Raw genomic sequence first — 6,896 nt, forward strand, 5'->3', positions numbered from 1 at the left:
TTCCCTACATACTTAGGACAATAGAATCTCAATACAAGGGAATTATCAGTGCATAAATTATACAGGTAGTAGGGCCAGCAGGAGGCATGGTGGTTAAGGCACTGGATTCCCACATGACCAACTGTGGTTTGAGTCCTGAACCCGGCAGCTTGAAAATCACTCCAGGCACATGAGCATGTGTGCCCGAAATCCAAAGAAGAGAGTGGAGGAGGGACTGCAGTGTAGCCATCCCTTCTGGGGGTGATTTCTCACTTCTCTCTTCCTCTGGTGAGTGCCTGTGCCCTGTGACAAAACCTAAAAAAAATAAAATTACACAGGAAATGTAGAGGTGAAGTCTCCTTGGGTGGTTACTCAGTTTAATTAGACTGGAAGCATTCAGCCCCTTCCAGTGCCCGTTTTCCCACATGTCCAGTCAGTGGGTGTCTCCATAATCTGAACTCCAGATAATTCTTCGGTACAAGTCCCCCTACTCACTGGTGTGCTGGAGCCAGCTAGAGTCAGTTGCTAGATTTTCAGGAATTTTAGAAGCCAGCAGGACATCTCGTTGATAGCTTGAAATCTGCAACCCTTGGGGCCAGCAGTTGACGTAATGGCTATGTCGCTGGACTCCCATGTAGCTGACCACGTTCGAGTCCCGGATCTGGTGGCTTAAACTCATGCCGGGCGCGTGTGTGTGCGTGCCCAAGGTCCCGAGAGGAGAATGGAGGAGAAGGGACTGTGGCGTGGCCATCCCCCCGGGGGGTGATTTCTCGCTTTCTGCCTCTCTGTCTCTGTCCTGGCAAGCGCACGCGCCATATAGCAAAAACCTCTCCAATAAACAAAAAAAAAGAAAGAAAGAAAAACTTGCAATCTGGCCTAGGTCAGGCCCCTCCTCTTAGTTCTGGTCTTTGCAGAAGAAGGTTTTTGTTTCAGAGTTTGATTTATTGCCTGGCTTCAAGGTGAATCTTTTCCTCACAGCCTACTAAAACCTGAAACCCAAAACCCACCCTGGCTCTTCCTGATTGGGCTTTCTGGGGCTGTGGAAGTGTTACCTCCCAGCTCTCAATCCCAATCAATTGGTTCCTGGTTCGCTGCCAGCCCATTTATGAACAGCACCCCATCCCAGCACCTCCACCAGTAGTACCGTAGTCCATGCTGGACATTCATCTCTGGCTGGGAGTTTTCATGCTTTCATTTTATTCTTCACATAGAAACTCATGTTACTGGGACCAGCAGATGGTGTAATGGTTACGTCGCTGGACTTCTACCTAGTTCACCAGAGTTTGAGTCCTGGACCTGGCGGCTTAAAATTCATGCTTGACGTGTGTGTGTGTGTGTGTGTGTGTGTGTGTGTGTGTGTGTGTGTGCCCATGCCCAAAATCCCTAGGGGAGAATGGAGGAGAAGGGATTGCAGCATGGCCACCCCTCAGGGCGTGATTTCTTGCTGCTTTCTGTCTCTCTGGTAAGCGCATATAGCAAAAATCTTCCAAAAAAGAAAAAAAAAAGAAACCCATGCTACCTCCTTTGTACAGAAGTAGAAACTCATGTTACCTCCTTTGTACAGAAGAGAGAATTGAGGCTTTTGGGGTTAAGTCTCAGATCACACCCTGGCCCATGCCCTCTCTAGACTCCCCACCTCTTTCCTTAGAAGGGCAGTTTGTTTGTTTTAAGAATTATTTATTCAGGCTTGCAGGTGGTGTGGCAGTTAAGGCACTGGATTCTCACATGGCTGACTATGGTTCAAGTCCCAGACCTGGTGACTTGCTTTCTCCTTTCCTTCTCTCTCTCTGTCTCTGGTCAAATTAAATTATCTTCCCACAACCCAGGGAAGATAATTTATCACTTTCTCTCTTACTTTCTCTATCTTTCTTTTTTCAGTGAGCATATACACCCTAAGGCAAAAACCTCTACAAAAAATTAATAATAATTAATTTTCTTTCTTTTTTTTTTTTTTTTTTTGAGAGGTTTTGCTATAGGGTGTGTGCACTTGGCCATACGGCAATCCCTTCTCCTCCACTCTCCTCTCAGGATCTTGGGTACACCTGGACACACGGACACACACCCGGCATGAGTTTAAACCACCAGGTCCAGGACTTGAACCACAGTCAACTACATGGGAGTCCAGTGACATAGCCCTTATGCTAACTCCTGGTCCCTCTGCTGGTGAGCTGTAAGGGCAGCTTTAAGGCCCTCATTTCTGATCCCCGTCTTCTCTCCAAATAAACTAATAGAGAACTGCTTGTTCATCTACAGCTTTTCATTCCACGTTTGTTTTCCCTAATCATCCAGGTCTGGAATGGCCCAGACCTCTCAGGCAGGAGAGCAGGGAGGGTGTGCTGGTTCAGAGCACTAGCCCCTGAGGTCTGGGCTCACAAGCCTCGATTTTGATAGCACTTTGCTATTTTGAACCTCTAGTCAATGTTCTTTTTTCCTTACCCTGCTGCATATTTTGTTCCAATGAAATCAGAAATGTAAGGCATTTAGGAACAGTGAAAGGTCTTGGCATGTTTCTGATAGATCAAGATTTCCTCATTTAAAACTGCAGAGTCCCTTGTTTTGGTAAATTGTGGTCCCCCAGTGCTCTTGTAAATAGGCGATGTGGAAACACATCAGCCCGCTTTCCTGTTCTCTTGCAGCTCGGTTTATGTAGGGAACCCAAGGGACGAAGTCCAGCTCACACACTGGGAACAAAAAGAGGGGGGGGGGAGAAGGAATTCTTTGTGTTCAAAACAAAGAAACAAATGTTAAATCCAGGCTGCTCTTTCTCTTTACTCTGCCTGAAGTGACTGATAGTAAAACAAAGTTATTTCAGAAGAAAATAAAATTAACCTGGAATACAGACCACCTGACAAGCTAGGAAACCTGCTTCTTTGATGCTGGTTTGTTCAGTTGCCCTGAGGGTTTCATGGCTCTGGGTGAGGCCCTGTGGCCTAGCCCCAAGCACTTTGTTATGGAAGGTTAAGAAGACAAAATCCAGCTGTCAGGGAAAAGACAGGATAAAATACAAAGGGAAAGTAAAGATTAGAATAACAAAATACTGGGGGACATGGGTGGTATGGTGGTTAAGGACGCTGGACTCCCACATAGCTGACCATGGTTCAAGTCCTGGACCTGGCAGCTTGCTTTCTAACTCCCTACTCCACCCCCCGCACACACACACACTCTGTCCCTCTCTAGTCAAATAAATAAATAAATAAATAAATAAATAAATAAATGGGGACCAGCAGTTAGCGAAATGGCTGTGTTGCTGGACTCCCATGTAGTCGACCGCAGTTCAAGTCTCGGACCCGGTGGCTTAAACTCACGCTGGGTGCGTGTGCGTGCGTGCCCAAGCTCCCGAGAAAGGATTGCGGGTGGGTGGGTGGGTGGGTGATTTCTTGCTTTCTGTCTCTCTGTCTCTCTCTGTCTTTCTGGCGAATGCACGTACCCTATAGCAAAAACCTCTCAAAAAAAGAAAAAAAAGAATAACAAAATATTGAAGTAAGGACCTTATCGACTCTTCAGTGATAAGAGTATAAACTCTCAGGACCATTGTAACTACTGGGGAATGGGAACTCTGGCTTCCCGTGGGATTAAGTAGACTCAAGTTTGTATTTTGGTTTAGTTTTCCCATCTGCATGCAGTGTGAGGGTAGTGTTTACTCTAAAACAGCCTGGGTCACTGTACTGGGACTCAGGAAATCTAGATTCCAACTACAGCACAATAAACTGAATGAAACCTATCATTTTAAATAATAAAAATTATAAGAGCCATTGTTTTGGGTTAAGCTCATGCTAAAGTTCCAAGTTAACCAAACTGAAAACTAAGTTGTTTGTCTAATCTTCAGAGAAACCAGGGGAATGAGAGCTAACAGCCAAATTTCCCAAACAGACCCATCAGCATAAGGAAGTTCCTTCTGTTTAATCTTTTTTTTTTTTTTTAAGAATTATTGGGAACCAGCAGTTAGCGTAATGGCTATGTCACTGGACTCCTACATAGTCGACCGCGGTTCACGTCCTGGACCCGGGGGCTTAAAACTCACGCTGGGCGCATGTGCGTGCATGCCCAAGATCCCGAGAGGAGAATGGAGGAGAAGGGATTGTGGTGTGACCATCCCCCCTGGGGGGAGATTTCTCGCTTTCTGTCTCTATGTCTCTCTCTGTCTGGCGAGTGCACGCGCCCTATAGTGAAAAACCTCTCAAAAAAAAAAAAGAATTATTTATTTAATTTTATTTACTCATTCATTCATTTTAATTTGACCAGAGAGAGACACAGAGAGCAAGAGACGGAGAGAAAGTCAGAAAGCAAGCGACCAGGTCCAGGACTCGAACCGTGGTCGACCATGTGGGAGTGTCCAGTGCCTTAACCACCATGCCACCTGCTGGTCCCCGTCTGTTTAATCTTACACAAAAGAAGTATCCTTAGGTAGTCTGAGGTTAACCAATCAAATATTTTTCTATTGTTGATCTCCGCGTCCCAGCTTTACAAGGACAGGAACTTTGAAGTGACCAATCAGATTTCTTTCTTTTTTCTGCTTTCTTAAGCTCTTCTCTGTCTATAAAACCCACCTCTTCTGCTCAGCTCATTGGGACACTGACTCTATTTTGTGCAATGAAGTGTTGTCTAATTCTAGAATGAAAAAGCTGATTACGATTTTTAAAAAATAATTATTTTATTTAACTATTTATTTATTTTAATTTGAACCAGAGAGGGACAGAGCTAAAGAGCGAGAGAGTGAGAGCGAGAGAAGGAAAGTGAGAAAGCAAGCCACCGGGACTGGGACTCAAACCACAGTTTACCATGTGGGAGTCCAGCACCCTTAACCACCACAACACCTGCCAGCCCCAACAAGCCAATTAAGATTTTTGTTAAACAAGACCCAGCCTCATGGCACAGTCAGTAGTATACCAAACAGAGCTAGAAGCCACAAAGCTAACTACAGGTTAAGATTCCTAGCTGAGGGAACCAGCAGTTAGCGTAATGGCTATGTCGCTGGACTCCCACGTAGTCGACCGCGGTTCGTGTCCCGGACCCGGTGGCTTAAAACTCACGCCGGGCGCGTGTGCGTGCGTGCCCAAGATCCCGAGAGGAGAATGGAGGAGAAGGGATTGCGGCGTGACCATCCCCCCTGGGGGGTGATTTCTCGCTTTCTGTCTTTATGTCTCTCTCTGTCTGTCTGGCGAGCGCACGCGCCCTACAGTGAAAATCTCTCCAAAAAAAAAAAAAAAAAAAGATTCCTAGCTGAAACATGCCGGGCATGTGCATGTGTGACCAGGATCCTGACTCCTGAGGAACTGGAGGGCTGTGGGAAGAGAAGCATGGTGTGACAAGATCTTGTCAAGGGGCTTGTCTCTTGTGTGCTCTCTCGCTTGCTTGCTCACTCTTGCACAAATACATACTATTATTAATAAAGTAAATTTTAGGGGCTAGCAGATGGTGTAGTGGTTATATCGCTAGACTCCCACATGGTTGACCGCCGTTTGAGTCCCAGACCTGGTGGCTTGAAATTCATGCCAGGTGCATGTGTGTGCATACTCAAGATCTCAGAAGGAGATTGGAGAAGAGACTGCAGCATGGCCATTCCTCGGGTGGGGGGGCAACTCTCACTTTCCCTCTCACTGTCTCTCTGTCTCTCTGGCGAGTACATGCACCTCATGGCAAAAAAAAAAAAAAAAGAAAGAGAAAATACTTATGTGGAGGTTAAGGTACTGGATTCCACATGGTTGACTGTGCGGTTCAAATCCTAGACCAAGAAACTTGAAAATCATGATCATGTCATGCGTTTGCACGCCCAAAATCCCAAGAGGAGAATGGAGAGGGCCTGTGCTGTGCACCAGGCGGTGTCTTCTCACTTTCTCTCTCTTTGTCTTTTTTTTTTTTCCACTATAGGGCGCGTGCGCTCGCCAGACAGACAGAGAGAGACATAGAGACAGAAAGCCAGAAATCACCCCCCAGAGGGGATGGTCACGCTGCAATCCCTTCTCCTCCATTCTCCTCTCGGGATCTTGGGCACGCACGCACACGCGCCCGGCGTGAGTTTTAAGCCACCGGGTCCGGGACGCGAACCGCAGTCGACTACGTGGGAGTCCAGCGACATAGCCATTACGCTAACTGCTGGTTCCCTCTCTTTGTCTTTTTCTGGCAAGATCACAAGCCTGATAGCCAAAAAATAAGTAAATAAATAAAGTTGCTCTGGCCTCCGTGCTTACAAGGCTACTCAGTGGCACAGCAGTAATGTACCCTCAAGCAATACTGGAAGATCCCAGGTTTGGTTCCCTGGTTGACCTGCACATGCTGGGGCATGGTGTGCCCATGACCTTGGCTGACTGGGTATTCTGTTGAGAGTGCTTGTTTTCCTCTTTCTCTCATGAAAAAAAAAAAAATCAATAGACTTTAAAAACAACAACAAATAGAAAAACTCCAAGATGGCCCACCATAGTGGCTCATGATTCTAAGAAGCTGTACTCTGCAGGCTGGGAGGCCTGGGTCCCATTCCTAATCCAACCTAGAGCCTGGTGCAGTGGTTCGTTCCTATAATCTTAGTGACCTGGGGAGGCTGGGCAGGAGGACACCAAGCTTGGGGTTGGCCTGGGCGACATCCCGTCTAAAAAAAAAAAAAAGCCAGGCAAGATAATATGCACCTGCAGCTCTAACTGGGAGGGTGAGGCAGAAGGATCGTAATCCCTGCTTAAAAAAAAAAAAAAAAGGAAAAGAAAAGAAAAAGAATGACTTGGGGCCCACAAGTGGCATGGTGGTTAAGGTACTAGACTCCCACATGGCCAGTTCAAGTCCCGGACCTGGTGGCTTGAAAATCACGAGCGTGGGGACCAGCAGTTGGCATAATGGCTGTCACTGGACTTCCATGCAGTCGACTGGTTTGAGTCCCAGACCCGGTGGTTTAAACTCACACTGGGTGCGTCTGCATGCATGCCCAAGAT

This window comes from Tupaia chinensis, unplaced genomic scaffold, assembly GCF_000334495.1.
Source record: "Tupaia chinensis unplaced genomic scaffold, TupChi_1.0 Scaffold145652_1, whole genome shotgun sequence".
Classification (NCBI taxonomy): Eukaryota; Metazoa; Chordata; class Mammalia; order Scandentia; family Tupaiidae; genus Tupaia; species Tupaia belangeri.